The sequence below is a fragment of the Psammomys obesus genome, unplaced genomic scaffold (assembly GCF_907164565.1).
Source record: "Psammomys obesus unplaced genomic scaffold, mPsaObe1.curated_primary_1811, whole genome shotgun sequence".
NCBI classification, from domain to species: domain Eukaryota; kingdom Metazoa; phylum Chordata; class Mammalia; order Rodentia; family Muridae; genus Psammomys; species Psammomys obesus.
In genome coordinates this window covers 13,986,847-14,011,040 of record NW_026596166.1, presented here as the reverse complement: position 1 = coordinate 14,011,040, position 24,194 = coordinate 13,986,847, and the positions used below count along the sequence as shown (strand labels likewise).

Sequence of the window (24,194 nt, the reverse complement as noted above, 5' to 3'; positions counted from 1 at the left end):
ACTCATAAGAGTATGTCACAGCAACACAACATGTAGAAGTATTAGGAAAAGAAAAACCCAAGATATAAAATTAAAAGTTAAAAATTGGTGCTAAAATGCTTTTTCTTTCTGGTGAGAATTTAGTAGAACAGCTAATTAATACCATACACAGTTTGTTACAGTCTCTCATTTTTTAAGACTTAAATTTCATAAAATTTCAAATTATCATATTTTGTAGCAATATGGATATTTGCAAGATATTTCTATTTCCACAAAATTATTATTAAGAGAAAATGCAAAACATTTTTCAATGAATATAAGCAATGTCAATTCCTCAAGCAAATTATTTTTTTTTTCATTTTACTGTGAAAAAAATTTTTAATTTCTTTTTTACATTTTACTGTGTATACTTAGGATGGTGTTTGACATTTATTTTTTAGCTTGGTTTACTGTGCTGAAATATACTCAGGTTAGATCTTAATGGAAAACATGAAATACTGAGGGAAACAGCACACGGTGGATTTTCTTATAAACAATATCCCAAATACTATCTCATGAGAATATTAGCATTAATTATGTAATTGTGTTTGAACTATACTAAATGGGTCTGTTCATCAAAGTGTCTGTCCACAAACACGAACTAAATAAACTGTTAGAAATAGGAATAAATGGAAACATAACTGATTCTAAATTGCTGCAAACATTTTGAAAGTACTCTAGCATTCAGGTGAAATGGAAGGTTTAATTTTTCATTAGAGATTACAAACCTAGCTCTACTCCATTATCAGGGTAGTAAAACAGTTTCAAATTATTTTCTGACTAATTTTGACATGTAGATTCTATATAATATTTAGAGATATTAATTCAAATAAAAGTATTATTAAAATTACTTTGGCATTCAAATGTTTCACATGTACATTTTATTTTGATTAGGAAAATCAAAATATTCTTGATTTGATTAAGAAAAATTAGTTATATAATATATATTACAGCATGTAACAGCTGGATCGTATAATCACTGTCCTCTTTTAGTAAACATATGCATTCCAAGAATCGACGTCAACACGTTTTTGCCAGAAAAATGGATACAAGTAGAAAAAGATAGTTATTACACAATTTACTTTAAAAAATTATTTTGTAGCTATTAAATATTTAGTTAGAGAATTTTCTTTCTTTCTTTCTTTCTTTCTTTCTTTCTTTCTTTCTTTCTTTCTTTCTTTCTTTCTTTCTTTCTTATTTTTGGAAGCAAACCACACCCCCCACAAAAATCTGTCAATTCTAAGAAGTATATTTTAACAAAATAACTGAATGATTTCATAATATAATGATTTCATAACATTTGTGAAGGTAAATAAGATATAGTAATAAAATGATATTGGCCTTTGACACATATGATGTATTTCTTAGTATGTGCCAAACATACATAGAGATTTTATATTTTTATTCAACTCTCTTAATAATCTTAAGAAGTAAATATTTAATATTAATGTTTATCCAGTAAGAACACCAAGACTAAGAATGGAAAAATACATTGATTTAATCCAAATAGAGACACTGACAACTTGCTTGTGCCCATACCCATTGGCCTCACAGGATGATGAACAGAGCCCTTTTCAATATCTTGGTCTTTGACAAGGGGCAAGAAGAAATACAAGTGACTTTATGATGCATAATTCACAAAATTATCTGACTTCTACTATATTATTTCCTAACCAAACCTTCCTCTATTAGAATATATTGAATAAATGTCGAAATTAAATAAGATGTATCAATCTTACTTACTTTATGTTTCTAAACTTCCATTGTTTTCTTTGAATTAAATGAAAAAAAAAAAAAGACCATAATTTGAGACTATTTAATGGATTGCTTTTGCTTTAAATATTCACTCCACATAATTTCCAAAAGCCCCAGTATGGTAAGTGTACCCAATCTGAGCATCAATTTTTAAAGTTTTGAAACTACATATTTGCCTTTCTTGAATAAGCACTGAGGTCACTCACTCTCTGACAGGGACAGAGTACAATGTGAAATAGAGGAAAGCCAAAGGCAAGAATTTATATCTTGATTTAATATGATGAATATTTAAAGATCCTAAAACACTAGGCCATTATAAGTAAACAATTGGCTACCTGAATTTTTCCTGAAACTTTAATATTATGAATACCACATTTTCTTTCTATATTTGTTATTTATTCATTTAAAAATCTTTAAACTTGTCTAATTAAAATTAGTAAAACATATTTTAGTTTTTATCCTGACAGCTTAAAATAGGTATTTTTATGTATTACATCAAGTTTTACTAAGCAACAAAAACTGGATTAAATAACACTTTGTTATCCTTTTCTTCTGTAAGATGTTTTGTTTGTTTTAGTTTGGGTGAAATATTTCCATGACTTTATGCCATACTGTTCTGAAACTTGCTGTCCTATAACTTGTGACATAGCCACCAGTGCCCTTGAACTCATCACCTTATGTCTCAACCTCCAAAGTTCTAGGCTTGCAGAAGTGCATTCTGAACAGGCTTAAGGACTTTAATTTTGAACCAGAGAGCCTTTGTTGACAGCTGTCTTCAACCAAAAACATGATAATTTCCAAAAGTTCTTTAAGCACCATTGTTCTTCTTAGACTAAAGTTTATATATATCCTAAAGTTCAACTGACTAAACTCTCTGAATTATTACTATAAGTTCCCCCCCACATGGAGACCAAGATTGCTTATATTGACTTTTCTCTGCTTTATACGATGACAGTAGATCCTTTCCAACTCTAGGCTACAACTGCAATTTATTTTTATATTTCAAGTTTTTTCAAATCTCCAAATCAAAATACCAATAATTTCTTTAATTAATAATTAATTACCAACATATGCCATCTGCTAATTAAAATGATAGTTTTCCTAGTTTTCTCATATCCTCTTACCTGCCAATTTTAAGTAAATCTAATCCTGATGTGTGTGTTTATATTTGTGTATGTAAAAAATATATATATTACATATTAAAATGTCTTCCATACCTGCCTAATTTTTTAGTGCCACTAGTAATGTCCCAGGAATGTCATCACTTTGCTCTCTTGTGATATCCTTTGTAGTCTATTTGCCACTTGTGCCTCATTCTCCCCTTTCTCCTGCTGCTTTGGCATTACCTTTCTCAACATAATCACAACTTTGTTCAGGTTACTATGAAATCCAAGAACCTCAATGAGATTGCTCATCAGCACCCTGTTTTAAGAAAGTCTGAAAAGAGCGTGATGGTTTTCTTCAGTCATAGAAATGCCACGGTACAGTAGGATGAAGGATTTTAAATGATGATGTCATTTACATAGATATAAATATAATATAAAATACTAATATTGAAAAAGGAACAGCATGTTAGTGAGCAGTGTGAATATCTTCATTGTTAAGCAGAGCATGTTTCTTTGGGGTATAAGCTCTACTTTATCCAAACAGATCTTAGCCTCTCACCTCCCCAGTTACTCCATGAGATGACAGCTTATAGTTTGTTTCACAATAGTCACCGTTTTATTATCCATATGTATCTGATATTCTACACAAAAAAAATAAAAATAAGAGCTTCCCAAATGAACACATGCACACTTCATTGTTGTATTGTCAGCGCCCAGAAGACAATTTTACACATGATAGCATCTCAGTAAAATATTTCATGCCTAACAGATAAACTCTGAGAGTGAGATAGTTGGGCAGTAGTTCAGGGAGGAAACAGACATAGACGGGGGAAGCACAGGAGGAACACAAACCCCTACAGGGCTACAGCACAGTTGTTTGGCTTAAATTCACCAGGATTTTTCTTTATATATTTTGCTTCAAATTTTACTGTTCTTCCAATATTTGTGAAAAATATTAACATATCAAAAGTTCCCAGAAGTCCATAGAAATGTAAAACATTAAAACTATCTATATTTTAAACTCATTCATTGAAATGTGGAATAAGGCAAAATGCCTGCTCCCAGGCTGTTAGAATCAACCTGGTCCTGAAAGTCCTGGTGAAGATTTAAAGGTGTCCTGTTGGTATAATGTTCTTTTGAAATGTATACACCTTATCCTTGTTCATTCGAATGCTGATTTCTGCCCAACCCCCTCTGGTTTCAATCTGAATATTGCATTATGATACTTATTCTAAGCATCCTGTCTCAACTGTGTGTAAACAGGCCAAAATAAAACAACTAGCTGCAATGTTGTGCAAAGGGAGGAGCCAGAGGACAGGAAATGAGTGGGAGAAGGGGCTAGAGGAGTGCTAGGGAGAGAGCTGGAGGAGAGATCTTGGAACAGAGTGGACGAATAGACTGGACCTAAGATATCACTAAAAGCAAGTATAATGTGGGGAATCTAAATGTTAGGAAACTATGAGGGCTTGGAGGTTTAGGAGGGAGTAAGTAATGCCCAGCATTGTGTTCTAGGTTAAATAATAATAATAATAATAATAATAATAATAATAATAATAAACTCATTCATTGAAAAGTGTATTATTTGTTAGAAATTGTGTTCTTCCTCTAGGGAAGATGCTTAATCCTCATTTGGAATGGCAAACAGAATAGACATCTGGAGCAGGAAAGGACAGGGAACAGGGCAGGAAACTACAACAGAGGGCCTCTGAAAGAATTTACCCAGCAGGTAAAAGCAGATGCTGAGATGCATAGCCAAACTTTGGGCAGAGTACAGGAAATCTTATGGAAGAATGGGGAGATAGAAAGACCAGGAGGGGACAGGAGCTCCACAAGGAGAGCAACAGAGCCAAAAATTCTGGGCCCAGGGGTCTGCAGAGACCAATGTTCCAACCAAGGTCTATTCATGGAGATAACCTAGAACCCCTGCTGAGATGTAGCCCATAGCAGCTCAGTGTATGAGTGGGTTTCCTAGTAAGAAGATCAGGGGCTGGTTCTGACATGAACTCAGTGGCTGGCTCTTTGATCACCTTCCCCTGGGATGGCTGCCTTGACAGGCCACAGAAGAAGAGAATGCAGCCAGTCCTAATGAGACCAGATTAGGCTAGAGTCAGATGGAAGAGGAGAAAGACCTCCCCTAACAGCAGACTAGGGGAGGGGTTAGAGTGAGAAGAGGGAGGGAGATTAGGACTGGGAGGAAATGAAGGAGGGCACTACAACTGGCACACAAAGTGAATAAATTTTAATACATAATAAAAAATCTACAGATATGTAAAAAAAGTTAGAACACATTGTTTTTCTGACTTTTTCGTGGGATCACAGACTAAATAAAAACGTGAAAGAAAGGAAAATATTTTAATATTACATTGGAGAGGAAAAAGAGAGCATCAAACCTTTAGTCATTACTTGAAATTTTTTATTACTCAAAGCAGGTAGATCCATATGAAGTCCTAGAAATAAAAATATTGTGAACCAGAAATCAAGATATGCTTGTGCAGTTACTTGCTTGTGTTAAATTTTTAAAAAGATTATGAAGGTGAAAGGTATACTTTATTTTTAAAATGCAACAAATAGAATTTTCTACAGTGGAATGACTAGAACCATATTTTTAAAACTCCTTAAATAAATATAGCATTAATTTAATTACACTTGAAGTTTTAGGAAAAAAAATAGTTTATAGTAGATTCATATATCTTAGACTAGAATATATAACTGATACTAAAATATAAAAATAAAAAATAACATTTCAAATAAATAATGGGTCTATTCACATGACTTTTAGATGTAGAACTCAAGAACTGTCACTCTAGACAAACTGATGCAAAAAAAAAAAGAAAGACCAATGTAAAGTACATTTACAGATGTAAATAATCCACATGAGAGGTAAGGATGTAGTTAGTGAGAGCCCTTGACCAGCATGTATAAAGCTCTACACTAGGTTTCCAGGACCACTCAAACAAAGGAAATAAGGATGTAAATGAATGTAATCAGATAAGTGTGTGCAGGTATGTTTTCCATTCAAAAACAATGGGAAGTTTAAAGGCAATGACAGTATTGTTCTTTTCCCAATGTTAATTTTATTCAACTCTAATTCCATATGTATGTATGTTATTTTGGTCAGCTGACCCTCAGATTAGAAGGGAGTGCTGAATCCTTTGGAGAGGAATTATAAATACTTATGATCTGCCTGAAACGGTGCTAGGAACTGATTTTTGGTGTTCTCTAAGACCAGTGGGTGTTCTGAGCTGCTGCCGCAGTTTAAAATTTGTGCTGCACTTGATAAGAGTTTTACAGCTGACTTAGACTTCGAGGAAAACAACAACCCGTTTCAAGAAACAGGGATTGGTGGATGTAATTTACATTGGTGTGGCTCAGACTCAAAGTTCAGACCTCATATTTTTTAGAAGACAGATACTCTATCACATGAGCGATTCTCCATGATCATGCTCTTTAGTTCTCAATCTTTTCCCTGCTCCCACATTATAGAATAATTTCATAAGGACATATACATATATGACATATACAAATATTGAGAGAGAGAAATATATACTTAAATATTGAGGTTTTGATGAGTCACAGACATTTGATAAATATTTTGCCTTTGCAGTCATAAGTTAGGTATTAGGGTATTAGTAATGACATTTTATGATGGGCTGTGGATAATAGAAAGAAGCTGGTAGTTAAGGGACATCATTTGCACTTATACTAAAACCCGCTTGTTTCTCTTCTATTGTATATTATACATTGGAGAGAAATGCTATTTTCATAATCTCTTCTTTAAAACAACTATACAACAATATGGGACTACTCTGATTGCCATTCATTCTACAGCACCTTAAAAAGCACTGATTTTGAAAAAAAAAATGCCTCAATACACCAACGTTGTAAGAATATATGTTTAATGGTCACTGGGCGTAGACAATCAAATGGCACAACACAAATCAGAGAATATTCTTCAAATTCAAAATACTTCTAGTCTGAGTCCTGACAATGATTTTACAACAGTAAATTTGACTCATTTTCAGCATGGTGAATATGTATTTGTTGGAATACAGTAAAGAATACTTGAAAGCTATCTGGGGTGAAAAAATATTCAGATATGGTAAAATTTTCACACTTACATGTGGAGCTGCTGATAGATGCTTCCTGCTAGACATCACCTCTGCTTGGTTGCAAACAGTTTATGATGTGAGCCAGAAAAATTACTGACCTTTCCTTACTAAAGAAATAAGTATTGTTACCAGATGCTTCCTGGGAAGAATTCTTCATTTGTACAAAACCAAGAGGAAAACAGAGACGATTATATGATATTCAGGACCTATAGCTCTGAGGTTACTGTTTTATTTATCTATTTGCTCATCCATCCATTCATTCATTCATTCATTCATCCATTCATTCATTAAGACCGTGTGTCGCTATAGCCCTAGGTAGTCTTCAGCCACCTAGGCAACTTAGGCTACATTTTATTTTGAAAGATTTTTAATTTTTTTTTGTATTTTTTAAGTTTTTTAATTAATCACACTTTGTTCACTTGTATCCGCCCCCCGTGAACACCTCCCACCTCCCTTCCCAGTCCCACCCTCCCTACCCCTTCTCTACGCATGTCCCTCCCCCTTCTCTATGCATGCCCCTCCCCAAAAGTCCACTGATAGGGGAGGTCTTCCTCTCCTAGTCTACCAGGTCTCATCAGGACTGGCTGCATTGTCTTCCTCTGTGGCCTGGTAAGGCTGCTCCCCCCTCAGGGGGAGGTGATCAAAGAGCAGGCCAGTCAGTTCATGTGGAGAGAGAGTCTCTGTTGCAATTACTAGGGAACCCACCTGGACACTGAAGCGTCATGGGTTAGCTAAGGCTACTCTTGAACTCAGTGTCCCTTTGCTTCTATTTCCTGTGTGCTGGAATCACAAGGCAGCAGTGCTTCTCCTGGTATCACCATTAGTTAGAAATATTCAGAACGCCCCTGAGATAAAGGCAAGTAGAGCGTATTTCACCTCTGTACTTTTCCTACGTTGTCTTTAGCTTTATAAACATGTCTGAAAACTAAATTGACAAATATCTTTCTTCAAAAAATCTTTTATACTCACTCATATAAACATACAACATAGAATAAACCCACTAAAATCTGTACATCTAAACAAACTAAGCAAAAGAGAGGACCCTAACTAAAATGTTCAATCCCCATCCTGAAAGGCAAAGAGGATGGACATCAGAAGAAAACGAAAATAGGAAACAACCTCGGAACCTGCTACAGAGGGCCTCTGAAAGCCAGAAGAAAACAGGAAACAACCTCAGAACCTGCCACAGAGGGCCTCTGAAAGCCTCTGCAGTGCAGACTGTCAAAGCAGATGCTGAGCCTGATGGCCAACTGATGGGCAGAGTGAATGGAATTTTATGTAAGAAGTGGGAAATAGTAAGAACTGGAGGGGATGGGAACTCCACAAGGAGAGCAACAGAACAAGAATATTTGAACACAGGGAACTTCCCAGAGACTCATGCTCCAACCAAGGACTATCTGTGGAGATAACCTAGAACCCTGACAATGCAGCCACTTCTGATGAGAACTGATAGACTAAGATCAGAAAGAAGGAGAGGAGGACCTCCCCTATCAGTTGACTTGGGGAAGGGCATGCATGCAGAAAGAGGGGGAGGGTTGGACCGGGAGGGGAGGAGGGAGGAGCTTATGGGGGAATACAAAATGAATAAAGTGTAATTAATAAAAGTTAAAAAAATGGAAAAAAAATAAATCTTTTATCATTACTGAAATTAATCTTTTTAAAATATTATCATCTGTGCATCTACACTAACTTTCCATTTTCTGAAATGGAATGCCTAAGTCTTATTCATTCTAATCCACCTTACTTAGAAAGCCTTCACATTCACATATGCACATCTTATTATGTATGCAGTGAAAAACTTCCTATTTGGTCAGAACAGGTCTGACCTTCAGATGTGCCTAACAAATTTGCTTATTTGTAAACCTACACCTACATTCATGAGTGGGTGAAAACCTAAATACCATGCAATGAATAAGCATCATTTAAACACTCTGCTCTGTTCATAATTTCTCAGTTCCCCTATCCTTTATTTGTCTACAGTGTCTCTGTATTATATTGCACATAATTTGTTTTATACATGGCACAGGAAAGTGTGTACCTCCTATCTTAGGGAGTTTGAACATGGCAAGATAAGCACCAAAGTTTTCTTTCTTATCAATAGCCCTCATACTATGTGACATTTTGAGGTACTTTAGAAGTGTCTAGTAAAATTCTGATTGACCAGATAGTCATAAATCTAAGTTACTACCAACCAATGAGGGAAAAATACTGATAAATAATCAGTAGCTTATGATTATCAGATGCTTGAAGATAAAACAATAAAATTGAGGTCATTTTTCCACATGAACACTTTTCCATTCTTAATTTTTAAAAACTACAAAGCAAGATCCAGGCAGTCCTGATGGGACCTGATAGACTAGGGTCAGACAGTAGGGGAGGAAGATTTCTATCAGTGGACTAAGGGAGAAGGTGGGGGGGGGAAGGGTGGGATGGGAGGAGATGAGGGAGAGGGCTACAACCGGGATACAAAGTGAATAAATTAAAATAATGATAATAATAATAATAAAGAATATTTAAATTGAATTAAAAATCCATTCACATTGAATTTTTATTGTTTTAATTAAAAATCTACAAAGCAATGGATTTTATATTATTAGTAATAGTATCATATTTCAATTTGAGCATAGGAATGATACAATGAAGCAGAAATAAGACATTAAAATGTGGAAGGAAGCGCTTGGTAGGTTTGAATAACTTACTTACTCTATGACCTTCTGTATGTAGCAGCCAATAAATAGCTAGTCTGAATGCTCATGTGGGCTGCTCTTCCAAGACTCGCATGGATTACAGTACTGTTCACATAACAAGTCCTCACACCAGATGACATGCCTGCTGTTTCTATCTGTGGTAAGAATTAGCATAAATACATCTCTTGTCCTTTTATGTAAATAAGAGCTGTCTTTTGTTTTTGTGCCGAAACATACATTTCAGTTTCTAACTCAAAATAAATTAGGAACGCTAACAGGACAATATCGAAGATATTGTTTCACGAATCTCTGAACAGAGCAGAAAGAAAAGTCTATGTCACAAACACACAGAAGGTTAAAATACCCCAGCACCTACATCTAAAATTCTAAGGAAAAGGTTAAAGGACATTAATACACACACATACACAATGCTTATTTTTTGAAGAGTTGGGAAATCTTATTATAACAGCATTGTTAGGGGTTTGGAGCATATGGGGAGCAGCAGTATCCTGGAGGTAGAAATTCTGAAGGTTTGGTTTTGGAGATGGAAGACATGCAGTGCCATTCATTGGGGAAACAGGTTTGGCAGGCATCAGAAAGGACTGTTCCAACTACCCTCTCCCAGCAGGTGTTGCTATGGCACAAAAATAGTCTCTGAGGGATTCCACAGAACACAAAGTTTAAGAACAAAACAGGAAAATCATTCTCTGCACGACATTCATACTTTCTCTGCTACATGAGCCAAAAGACTGGTTGCAAATAAACACAGGTCCTATGGTTACTGCCTCCTCGATGACTGAGGTCAATTTTGGCAGTGCTTGTCCGCTTTTCCAGTATCTTCAGTTGTTATGATCTTCGCACAGTTTAATGATCTAACTTGAGCATCTCACAGAATATTTGTAGAGTTATTAAAAATAAATCTCTATTACAAAAATTTCCTACTACCCACTTTTTATTCCTTCCTTAAATTCCTTCTCTGCTTTGTGCTTCTTATGCACTCATATCCATGAATTATTGGTCGTTCCTGGTTACAGATGGCAAACCTCACAAGACAAAATTTATTTTTCTGAAACAATGAAATTAGCAGGAACAAGACTTTTAAGCTTGCTAGTAACTCATATTATATGAGAATTTAGCAGCCAAAGGTTATGATTTAAAATGAAAACATTGAAAAATTAAATAGAAGCACTTGATGATTTCTATAATAAGAGACAGGTTTTCAAAGGAGCAGCCAACAGACAACTCCTAAAATAGTTATTCATTGGGTAGTAAAGGCTATTCTGTAAAGAAAAACCAACCCATTAACATATCTGGGAACTAGAGACTGGTTCTGCAACCTACTGCTTTTAAGCCAGCTTCATTCCATGTTCGCTGTATTTGGGATTTTGTATAATAACGGAAAATAAAAATAGAAAACCATAGTTCTATGAAAACGGCAAATGATTTTGACTGCAAACTACTGAACTCTAAACAGAATATATTACAAATTAAAGAGAGCAAGCAGAACAATCTTATAGATAAAATATTAGCTAAGTGTTCCACAGAGATCCATCTGCCCCTAAGTGTTGAGACTTGTACAATGCAGATCAATTTGTCCCCTAAATGTACATGCAGAGAATGAGGCTTAGTTTGAATGCCTAGACTCAAAGGCTGATGACTTCGGGAACATTATCTGGTCTGTCCCTCAGTTTACATACAGTTAACACAATAATAGTTCCCTTACACTTTCTACACCTACAATGTATGCTTCCTTAGTGTGCATGCTCTATGAAGCACAAGGTATAGGATATAGCCACTGCACAGTCCATTACTAGTCAACTTCACATCACTGCCATGGTTACTGTAATATTATATGCTATGTTTTATTGTTATACACATATTTCTTCTATATTAAGGGGATAGTTCATATTTTATTGAAAAAAGATGTCTCCTGTCCTGTTACTTATTTTCTCCTACATCCAATGTCCATCCCATTTGTCTTTCTAAGTGAGGATTGATCATCTTACCCCAAGTCCTCTTTCTTGTTTATCTTCTTTAGGTGTATAGATACTGAGACTCATAACCAAACCTTTGCCAGGACACAGGGAATCATATGAAAGAAGAGAGAGTTTCTATGACCTGGAGAGGACAGGAGCTCAACAAGGAAATATATCTGGGCACAGGGGTCTTTTCTGAGACTGATACTCCACCGACGACCATGTATGGATATAACCTAGAACCCCTGTTCGAATGTAGCCCATGGTAGTTCAGTATCCGAGTGTGTACCCTAGTAAGGGGAACAGGAACTATTTCTGACATGAACTCAATGATTGGGGAGGAGGTCCTCACCTATCAGTGGACTTGGAAAGGGGCAAGGAGGAGATGAGGAAGGGAGGGTAGGATTGAGAGGGAATGAGGGAGGAGGATACAGCTGTTACAAAGTTAATAAACTGTAACTAATATTAAAAAAATGTTATCTCAATAATAAGCACAGGTCCATATCCAAGCAAACAAATGTTCATAGAAACATATACACACACATTTTAGATAAGGACACCTTGAAGGTAAAGAATATCTTGGGAAGGAGAAGAATGAACCCAACTCGTGTTGCCAGAGGCATGTCCAAAGACTTCCTAAGGGGTGAAGCTTACATTTGTCTGCCATTTCAGTTTATAACTTGATTTGTATGCTTTGCTACTATCATAAATGGCGGGTAACACAGATATCTAGCTCTCTTTCTATTTCTCTGAAGTAATAAGGTCTGGACATTCCTAAATAGATCCATTTCACCCTTATGAGGTTGACGAAATGTCAGTGCTGTCCATTTCAGAAAGGTCAGGGTGTAGCCATGAATACCATGAACCAGAGAGTAAAGGGAGCTAGCTGCTTGATCATGCTAATTATGGTACTGATTTCCACTGGTGAAAGAATTCAAAATTAAATGGAAGACGGGCAATAAATTATGAACAATTTGTGTCTTGTAAAAGCGTAGAAAGAGAGATGCTTTAAAACAATCTAAAATTTATTTTTTACAGCTAGTGTTGCTCACGCCAGTAAACTTTTCAACACAGAATGGCTAGAAAAATCAATTTACTTCTACAATGAAAAGGCCATTTGTCTTCTTACAGAACCCATGTGACATTGTTAGGCCTCTTATAAATGAACACTGTGGACAATGCCTGTAGTTTACAAATTCCCTAATTACACCACTGATTGTGCCCCACAGGAGCTGCCTTATTCTCTGGAAATAGATACTATTGCCATCTTAATAAACGTTTTGACGTGAGATGAAGCTGGTTCCTTTATGCCTTATCAAGAGTGAAATGAAAGGGCCAGTGAACATAATGTTCCCTCATCAGATCAGGGCCACATGTTACTTAAAGCAAATGAGCTTTCATTAACAGATCTGCTGGCTGATAACTGGTCAATTAAAAGAAAACAGGAGTGGAGTTTTATTATAACACACGGAGTCCTCACTAGCAAATATTGTACTGTGTTATGACTGCATTTCATAATGCATTTTGCCTTTCTGAGAGATACAGAATGCCACATTAAAAATATGGGTCCAATCTTGAAGCCACACTGAGGCCTGTAAAATGTCATTCACTGGAGTGACATATAACTCATTCTGACCTAATACGTGTGAAAAACATTTTATGTTGTAGTTTATTTTCAAACAAGAATATTTCTGTTAAAATGTCAAAAAAATATATAGTGCGTACAAATATTATTTACATAGACTTAGTAAAAGTGTACAACTTATGTGTCCTTTTTAGTGCTCTGTAATTCACGCTAAATGCGTTTCAGAAAAAGATATTGATCTGCTTGTCATTTTATTATTTCTTCTTTACATATTTAAACTTCCCATATATTTCATAATATGCAAACAATCATTTTAAAAGGTGTTACTATATTCCTCTCTATTCATTTCAAAAATTTTAATCTAGCCATGGATATTGACAGATCTACAAAACTCAGAGAAAGCTGATATATTTGTTGTCATGTACTTGGTAGTAAACTAGTCTTCACACCTCTTTCTGTTTCCTGAAATTCTTTGCCATCCATTCTGGCCAAAGGGTACAGTCTGGTACCTGACCTGCCTTTTAGGGTGACTGTCCCCTACTGGGTGTTCGTAGTTAGCAACATTAGAAGGCTTCCCAAACCTACACACCAATCAGAATTACGTGTCTGATGTGAATATCTGCAGCTTCAAATTGTATTATATAAACTCAATCCACTGGTATGTGTGTGAAGAAGGCAGTTTTGTGTACTTCTTTTGCCACTACTGAGGAGCCCTGAGGAGAGCTACTCATACTTCTAAAGCTGTGGTTTCTAGCTAGATGTAAAATACTGTCTTCAGCATTGCAAACACGATCTCAAAGCAGCTGAGTGGCTTGCAGTGGGATTGCACAAGATTGAGCCTGTCTCTAGGCAATCACAAATAAGGAGGAGCTCATGCATCTTTTCCTCTCAGTACCAAGGCGGGAAAAAGGATATTTTCAAACCTGTGGCCGCTCAGATCACCTGGATTAAAATCAGAGGGGCACAGATCAGAACAAAACGGCATGAATGCAGGAAAAGACTGCAAGGAAGAGAAGATGATTTCAAGGGTGCGAGTGGGGGGATACCCTGGAGGGAGTGAGTGGTGTACAGAATGCACCATGTACTTGCATGAAATTGTCATCAAATGAATTTGTTCAATACAAATGTAAGTGTACTCATAATGCCCATTTCAATGGTGTCCTGCTTTCCAACTGCAGTGATTAGTTCAGAATTTAGATGGTAATCAACTCCCCAAAGATCATAATTTATTTTAATTATCTAAATCTTTATTATGTGTTAAATGATCTCCAGTTTTCAAAACTATCAGTGTACTCCTTAAGAAAGATGGGACACGATATTCACCGTTTATGATGCATATTTAGCATTCATGAGTTGAAAAAGCTTGACATGAAGCTAGGAAATTTTAAAACTATCTTTTTAACAAAGACAGTGTAATCTCTGTTATTGTGCTGTGAGTTTTCCAGAAGTAACATTGATATTAAACTACACAACAGATGTATACAATCTCCAATCATGGGTGCAGTTAAAAAACCCAAATCCTTAGGCCTGGAGAGCTGGTTCAGTGTGAGCTGTGGTTCAATATATGTTCAATATATATTGCATAAAATAGTAACCTGGTCTCTCCTAGGCTGCTCCCCGTGTGAGTGAGATATGAGACCGGCTTAGAGGCGTTCTTTCTAACGCTCCTCAAAGCGGCATTCAGCCCTCATCCTTTTCTGCTCCAGCCTCAGAAGAATATTCTGTCATGTGATCCAACTAACCTGTTACCCAAATCCTTTCTAGACTATCTTAACCCCTGTCCACAGAAAGCCATTCAGACAAGGCCTTCATCAAACAGTTGTGAATCAGAGTCGCCAGAAAACAAAATACAAAGAAATAATTTAAAGAGCTTTATGGAGACTGGAACCAATCATATGTTTAAATTTTATGTAAAAAATATTTGCAATGTATATCATCCCTGGTTATACTACCCGAATACTATCTTAAGGACTTTCTATATTTTTCCATTTTATTTTCCTAACAAAAATTAAATATTTCTAAAAATTATGGAAGCTAATGAATCACTTCAGATACACATACTTTTGTGTGAGTGTGTGTGTGTGTGTGTGTGTGTGTGTGTGTGTGTGTGTGTGTGTGTCTGTGCTGCTCTTAGTTCTCCTTTCTATCTTGGGACTCTTGAAATAAGTTACTTTGACTTCTGATTTTGCCAACTAGAAAATGAAACTTAACTCTCCAAGGGCAGGACTGGAGCGATTGCTCAGTGTTTAAGCGCTTTTCCAAAAGACCCAGGATCAATACCCAACACCCACCGCATGGCTCAGAACCATCTTGAATTCCAGTTCCAGGAGATCTGATGTAATCTTTTGACCTCTTTGGCAACTGCAGGCATGTGGTGCACATAGAAGCAAAACACTCATAAAAATAGAATAAAATAATAAAATAAAAGCAATAAAAATTGAAAAAAAAATCTCAGAAGATAGCTCAAAAGAGTGCTTGCATAGAATGCATAGAACTCTTGGTTAAATACCCAGCTACAAATAAACAAACAAATAGATAAACACATAAAGGTAAGTTTTGTTTTTGTTTTTAAGCCAGGCATTGTGTTTCATGCCTGTGAGCTCAGCACTGGCCGAGGCAGCAGGAATGCCAGGAGTTCAAGGCTAGTTTAGACAACATAGTGAGTTCCATTCTAGAATGGGCAACAGCATGAAATTTCATCTTACAACATCAACAAATTATTGGTAGCAACTGTTCTACCCAATGCCTGAATATTGGCAGATTTTGCTATTACACAAAGAAAAACCAGGATCAAACTTTACACTGCAGAGGCAAGCACTATAGCTCCAACTTATTTATCACAGTTGCCTAATGTTAAAACAGCAGTGTCCTTTGTTGTTAAGATAAAGCTGAAACACATTTGCAGTTATCTAATTAGTAAAATAATATCACTTCTCAAACCTTATATTCTCCTCTTTAAAATAATGAAGTTTAATTGTTGGTATAATGTTCTTTTGAAATGTATACAATTTAACCCTGTTCATTCAAATGCCAATTTCTCTCCCCCACTATCTGGTTTCAATCTAGACATTGCATTGTGATGATTATTCTAAGCATCACCTGTCTCAAGTTTGTGTAAACACGCCACCATTTGTTTTCTGTATTGTCAATAAAACAACTAGCCACAATGCTGAGCAATGGAGAGAACAGGGTGGGACATCCTGTTTTGGGGGGAAACAAGTGGGAGGAGAGGAGAACAGAGATCTAGAGATCAGTAGGAGAGGACTTTGAACCTTGAGGAGAAATGAACTGGACCTAAGATATGACTAAAAGTAAGTAAAATGGGTAAAATCTGAATGGTAGGAACTATGCGGGCTTGGAGGTTTTGGATGGAGTAACTATTGCCTAGCATTGTGCTCTAGGTTTATTAAATAAATCCTAGTCTCTGTGTGGTGATTTGGGTGTACAGCTGGTTTAGGAATAACTGCTGCTTAACTAAAAGGTACATGGTAAATATCAATAATTGACAACATCTAATTCATAAACCATTCTTAATAATAAACCTAGATAAGCATTTATTACCTGTTAATTAAAATAACCGTCCTAATTCTTCTTAACCCGTGCTATTGATGGCTATGATTACTTCTTTATGCAAACCGTACAACTAACCAATGATTCCTCTGTCGTCACTAGATTGACCTGCATTTTGTTATTTATACTTTAAGTGGCCCCTATGTCTCCATTGCTTGCATGAAAAGGACAAAAGATGGTGTTTGCTGTGCAAGCACGATGACTTCTCATCCCTGGCCCCCACACAAAATCTTATCAGAGACAGAAGCCTGAAAGACCAACGCTAGGGAGGCATAGATCCGAGATCCCTGGTGCAAACAAGTTAGTTATCTAGAACAGGCAAGATCTGGGTTTAAGGAGAGATACTACCTCAGTACAAAAGCCAGCAAAATATAATCTAGAAAAATACTCGGCAACAACCTTGGGCCTTAACACACATGTGCAGCCATACACCTTTCAACACACATTTGTCCACATGCATGCCCCACACATAGAACACAAAATCATATTTCAAACAGGACAAAGACTTGAGAAAGCATAATTTGGGTATGATTATTTTTTATTTCATTAATTATTTTAATAAAATATGGGATAGACTATGATTTTTAAGGTAGAAACTTTGTTCTGATATTTGGAGGAACTAAGTATTTTAAGATGATAGTTGCAGGGATTTTTTTTTGGACAAAAACCACATACTGAAATGATTAATGGTTACATATCTATTAGGGGATAAATACCTAATATAATATGGCCAATTCTTACATCCATACATATTATTTCAAAATTAGGTAGTTTATATCAATATCATTTTTGCCTCTCCAAACAATGCACAACTACAAAAGTGTTTAAGATTCCTTGTAACTCCCGGAAGTGTCATTGAAAAGATGATCATTACAACTACCCTTTCATGTAAGTTCTGTAATGTTATTTGAAGTCTGTTTTAGATATGCTGAAACCCTGGGGGTAAATGTTATCCATGCTACATATCATGTTTACGCACTAATAACCTCTTCTGATTTTTACAGGCTCTCTTCCTTTCTACTTTCCCTTAATGCTCTTTCTGTTTTAACTCCTTCAAACAGAAATAAGGGTCTGTTTCCACTTTCAAATGTATGCATGAGTACCAACTCCTAGCCCCTGAGATGGAGGTGCTAAAGTATCTGACGTCACACATTCAGAGATTTTTTTCACTGAGCGCTTCTTTTTCTGTACAAATGAGAAGACTGGAGGGGGTGTCTTCTTTTATTTCCGTTGCTCAGTCTCAATTAAATTGTCATTAAATTGTTCATAATTCCTTCTTTTCCAAATATCTCCTTTTACTTTTTTTTTTTTTTTATGTTTGACTGTTACTCTTTTTGGATGAACCCAACTATGTCTATATTAATGCAATGATCCATGAAAAACTATGCCTTCATTGACCTTTTCCTGAATCAGACCTGATTTTTTAATTGGTTGGTAGAGACATGAGGATATTGTGCACCTCCTGAGCCACAGTCACTTTTGAATTGGTTTGTTGTCTAACTTGGCCTTAAGCCTCAAATTCCCACAATCTGAAGAAGCATCTTTGAACCACAGAAGCACATCACTCTAGGATGAAGTGAAGAAGAGCTCACCCAAGACACTGGTTTTCCATATATGTTTGTCTATGTGTGAAAATAGGGACCAGTACCTAAACCCTCTGTTCAGAGGGAACCCATAGGCTGCTCAATTTCCAAGTGGGTTTCCTAGTAAGGGGATCAGGGCTGTCTCTGATATGAACTCATTGGCCTGCTCTTTGATCACCTCCCTCTGGGGGATGTAGCCTTGCCCGGCCACAGAAGAAGATGATACAGCCAGCCCTAATGAGACCTAATAGTCTAAGGTCATAAAGAAGGGGAGGAGGTCCTCCCCTATCAGGAGACTAGGAAAAGGGCATAGGGAGGGTAGGACTGGGAGGAGATGAAGGAGGGGCCTACAGCGTGGACACAAAGTGAATAAATTGTAATAAATAAAATAAAATAAAAAAGAAAACAGAGACCAGACCACATGTGTTAATACAATCTTGAACAGAAATTTTATACATAAAGGAACAATATTTTGTTATGATCCAAGTTGGAAGAAGAAAGAGAAGTTAAAGTTCTTAGCTGCTTAGTTTTCTTCTCCCTGAAGTTCAGGGAGACTGTTGCAAATGATGTGTAGCTGCCATCAAAGCACTGATTAGAAAGGAGATGCTCAATTCTCCCCTTTACTCTGTAGATGAGTAGCTGTGAGTCCCATCCAACTCAAGGTTTTAAAGGTAGTTGTAGCAAAGTTTGTCTTGGAGCCAAATGTGGGAGCGACAATTCTATACCTGGGTGGAAGTCAATCAGAGTCATTCTTGAATTGAGTTGAGAGTTTTGGTCCTTGGCACACTTGCCCTTATTCTGAGACTTTGCAGAACCTCTTAGATGCCTGTCAATCTCTCCAGCTGACTAAAGCCTACCATCAAGCATAAAAATCCATCTTTAATGGATTTTTTTTTGTTTTTCTTGTATTCTTTTTAAATCTGTTTCTCCAGAATCTATCTGGAAGATATTCCAGCGATTCTGCAGAGAGAGAAGGTATCTATGACTTCTCACATGTAGTTAGTTCGTGAGCTATGGCTCTCTCACTTGGCCACTTTCTACAGTTGATGCTCTTCCCTGTAGTCTTAATTTTTCTCTAAATAACCTTTCATTTTTCTCACAGGACTTATTAGACCACATCCTGTCTCCCTCAGTGTGCAGATATGATAGCCTGAAGAAACTAGGCCACACCCTCCGTGGTTCTCTCTAGGACCCCTTAAGATTCTTCTATTGAAGCAGAAAAGCAGCCTCTGAATTAAGGGCCTAACCTTATTTTGCTCCTCCATGTTTTTTGTTGTCTATTTGTTTGTCTGTCAATAGCTATGCTGAAATAATCCCTGAAGCATAAACCTTTTATGACCCTGTCACGATTATAAAAGTAAGGAATTCCCCTCTATACTTGGGATTTTTTCTGAAGGGTCTTTTCTAGGTTCCTCACTGATATCATCTTTCTCACTGATACCATCTCTTAATCCTATTTTAAATTGTCATTCCTAATGAAGCTCCTCTGCAGGTTTTAAAGGAAGCTATAAAACCTTCCATGTAAGGGAAACTCCTTTCCTGTAAGGCCCTGTATGCTTTTATTTTTAATGATTAAGTTATTTATTTACTTTACATAGCTATTCCAGCTTCCCCTTATTCTTCTTCTCCCAGTCCTTCCTTTTCACCTTTCCTCCCCAGCCCCACTCCTCATTCCCTTCTCTTTAGAAAAGGGGCGGCCTCCCATGGATATCAATCAGCCTTGGCATATCAAGTTGCAGTAAGACTAGGCACATCTTTTTCCATTGAGGCTAGACCAGGCAGACCAGTTAGGGAAAAGGTGTCCAAAGGAATGTAAATAACACAGACCCTGCTCCTGCTTTAGGATCACACATGAAAACTGAGCTGCACAATTGTTATATATGTGCAGAGGGCCTAGATGCTTGCCCTCTGGTTGGTGGTTCAGTCTCTCTGAGCCCCTGAGGACCCAAGGTACTTGATTCTGGAGGTTTTCTTTTGGTGACTTTGACCTCTCTGTCTCTTTCAATCCTTCCTTTCTCTCTTTCACAGGATAGCCATGCTACAAACCATAGATCCAAAGAAGCTAAGTATCAAGGAGGGCCTTCTGAGGGGTGATTAAATCTCACTGAGAAAGGCAAATAGAGTGGACATTGAGGATTGGATGGGTAGGGGAGGAAGTGGAGATGGGAACAGGAGGGTTAGGGTGTGAGGAGGAGAGAAAGAGAGAGTACTAGGAGAGACAACTGGATTGGGAGGCATTTTTGTGATGAGCTGGAAACCAAGACGATGGAAACTCCCAGGAATCTATAAGGGTAACCCTATCTAACATCCTAGTAATGGGTAATATGGAACATGAACTGGCCATCTCCTGTAACTGGGCAAGACTTCCAGTGGAGAGATAGGGACAATAACCCAGCCACAAAATCTTAGGCCTACAATTTGACCTATAAGATGTTCAGGGGTAAAAGAGGGAGCAGAATTTGAGGGGAGGGCCAACCAATGACTGGCCATACATGAGACCATGCCATGAGAGGGATACCAATCTTGATACTTTTAATGATATTCTGCTATACTTGCAAGCGGAAACCTAGTATAACCCTTCTCATCAGAGAGGCTTCAACCAGCAACTGATGGAAACTGATGTAGAGACCCACAGCCAAACATTTAGTGGACCTTGGGGAATCCTGTGTGCTGTTTGAAAAGCAGCTGTACCCTTCCTTCCTCATGCTCACCCACCTCAAGGCCTGACTAATGCCTTTTTTCCTCATAAGAAAAGCAATTCTGGAAGGGCAATAACATACCAGCTCCTTTCCAGAGCTGACCACTGTTTCTCACTCACATTTAACTGCATCTGAATCCCTCCCAATAACAATTCCTCATAATAGAAAAGTAGTTTTCACTGTTGGGGAAATGAAAGAAATATTTTAATTGCCCAATTGATTCACTATAATCATTTTTTATGTAATCATTCTTATATTTCCCACCAATTTTCTTATAATTATATTAGAATGAATTATCTCTGGTCAAGAAATAAAATCTCTGGGTTGGGTGGAGAATAACAGTCCAGTTGGGCTAGTTCAGTCACCTGGCCCAGTGAGATCTTCCTGTGTGTTTTCATATTATGTTGGTAACACATTAAAGCAGCTGTCACACCTCATCAGTTATTAAGGTTATTCAATGTGAACCATAGTAGAATATTAGGGGGTAGACTCCATGCACTTCTGTTTTCTCCAATAGCCACCATTCTATCAATCAGAAATGTGCACTGCATTCATTAATTACTTCTACAATTTTGACACTTAACAGGTTCTTTATAAAGCACTTGCTACTGCCATCACTTTTTTTATTTGCAATTAGACTGGCTCCTTGAATTTGAATTTTCAAGGCCCATACACTCTGTTCAGTGCTGTGGCAGTTTTTCTATCTTGAGTCAGACAATTCCAAAAACTTTAGTAAGTTTTCAACTAAAGTGTTTTCATCTGCCTCGTCCTACATTTATTTTGTGTTGTTTAGCAAAGTCTCTTAAATCATTCAGCACATTTTGACAAGGCACTTAGTAAGCCATCTGAAGGCGTTTTTATCTTAAAATATTCAAAGCTTTCCTGACCATTTGAAAGGTGGATGTTAAAAGCATGCGAGAGGTAACAATAGCTCCAGAAGCAGTATTCTCCATCAGAGCTACAACAAGAAAGATTAAATAAAATATTTTATGAGGTAAACTGACATGAAAGTAAAATCTTGGAAAAAAAATTGCGGCTTTTTTCTAACATCCAATTTTAGCCAACTCTATTATCTATTTAAACACAAAATGCAGGTAAGCCACCTACATATTCCTTGGTGTTGGTTTTGTTTCTGTTCCACTCACTAAACAATAGGACTAATGCAAGTCAGCAGAACTCTAGAGAATGTTTAGTAATTTCTGAAAGCACTTTAAATTTTAATAAAGAGATTTCGGATTTCTAATAAAATACAGTTATGGAGCAAAACCTTCTCCTCAAATAAACATTGCTAAGAGTGAAGTATTTTTCTTGGTTAGACTTATAAACCTCAATATGAATTATATATTGACACCTCTGTAACACTGGTTGACATCTATACTATCCTTTCCAGGGAACAGATGAAAATTTCTGTGTGTACTCATAGTCCAAAATTTCTTTAATCTGTGCATGCACTCAAAGAAATGTAGAAACTCTGTAAGAACAGTATTGTAGTCAGGTAACTTCCCTGGGAAAGTCACCCAACAAAATAGCCTCTTGACAGCTTGAACACTAGCAAGTTCAGGTCAGCTGACATTCAGGTCTCATTCCTCTGTAGCCTCTCTCTACCCCAGAGGAGAGAACAGACCGTAAGGAGGAAGATGGCAAAGGCTACAGGAAAAGCAGTACTCTTGGTAGGACGGAAATCATCCTGCCCTCACCATATTCAAACTCCATGCTTTACTGTGGCCTATACCAAGGACAGGAGCAGCAAGCTGTCCCTTGCCAGGTTCATAGGCATTAAAATGCTCCAAAGCAACACCTGATGCTCACTTCTCTGATTATCACACCATTGAAAGAATGAGCCCAATAAATTAGTATATTCTCAGGAATCTCCTACAGGGAAAGGAAAGAGTTGGAGACTTCTGAGCATGCAGAAGAGGAAAGTACCTCCAGGACAAAGATTTATAGCTTGTCAGGTGTCCTCACAAGGAGAGATGCGGTGCTGAGATCATGCAGAAGGCTGCTTCTTCATGCAAGCATTTACTGCTCTCCCTGTGTCTCCCAGACTCACATCAGGACCTCACTGGAGGTCCTTGTTCTTTTTCTCAGTATGGCAATATTAAATAAATCTCCCATTTTTGATTTTTCACTATTTGTTTGGCCTCTTTCATTGGCTTATATGGGAAGCTGACTGAAACTTACTTGCTGGGGCTCAGGTGGTTATTCCTAATTGGGGTAATGCTGCCTGTAAATAAACACAAGAGCCAGTCTTCATGACTGAAAGACTGAGTTTAACTTGCATGAGAACAGTCCTGCTGGAGGCCCATGTGAAAACTTCCAGTCATCCAGCCTGAGAAGAAAAATGGTCTTCTAAGCAAGAGACTCCAAGTTTTTCAAGTTTTACTAATGCTGTAGCTATAGCTATTGTTTTTATTTTACATCTTTTAAGTGTTTCAAATATGCATATATTTATATGTGCATCTATATATATACATATATATGTATATGTATATATATATATACATATATATTATGTATATGTATATATATATATACCCTCTCTCTGTTCATATGTACTTACATGAATAGAGAGATGGGAGTGTTACATCATAACATAAGATCAGTAGCAGGAAAACAGTTGTAAGACCTAAGGAGTTTAGCAGCCACAGAATAAACTCAAGAAAATTGGCAGCATAATTTTACAGTTTGGACCATTCCAGCAGGCAGCGGGCAGCTTAGCAAAGCATTCACTAAAATGTGCACTTTAATGAGATACAATCGGAGTCTGAGATTTTCTGTCAGTCTTTGAATGCACCATGATTTTATAACTAAATAGCAGTTACATACTGGCTCAATTTATTTTTTTCTAGCAAGTCCATATAGTCAGTCTTTTTAATTTTTTATTTAAATGAATAAAGTTTCAAAATTTTAGGTCAAAGGACAGCATACTATGCCTGCTGGGCATATATCCTTGTTTACTCTTTTGCAAATAAAGTTTTAGCACGGATATGTTATTCATTCACCTAGGTGGCTTAGCTGTTATAATCAATAAAATATGTATCTTAATAAAGTAGATTAGTTGTAGCTGAAACACATGCACAGCCTGAGAAACTGAGAACTACTGTCC

The 24,194-nt window shown here is 36.8% G+C and overlaps 1 protein-coding gene across 3 annotated transcripts in view; it reads right to left on the bottom strand.

Annotated features, from left to right (window-relative positions):
- Positions 1–24,194, bottom strand: part of Mdga2 (MAM domain containing glycosylphosphatidylinositol anchor 2) — an 870,813-nt gene that overhangs the window by 181,533 nt on the left and 665,086 nt on the right. The window lies entirely within an intron of this gene.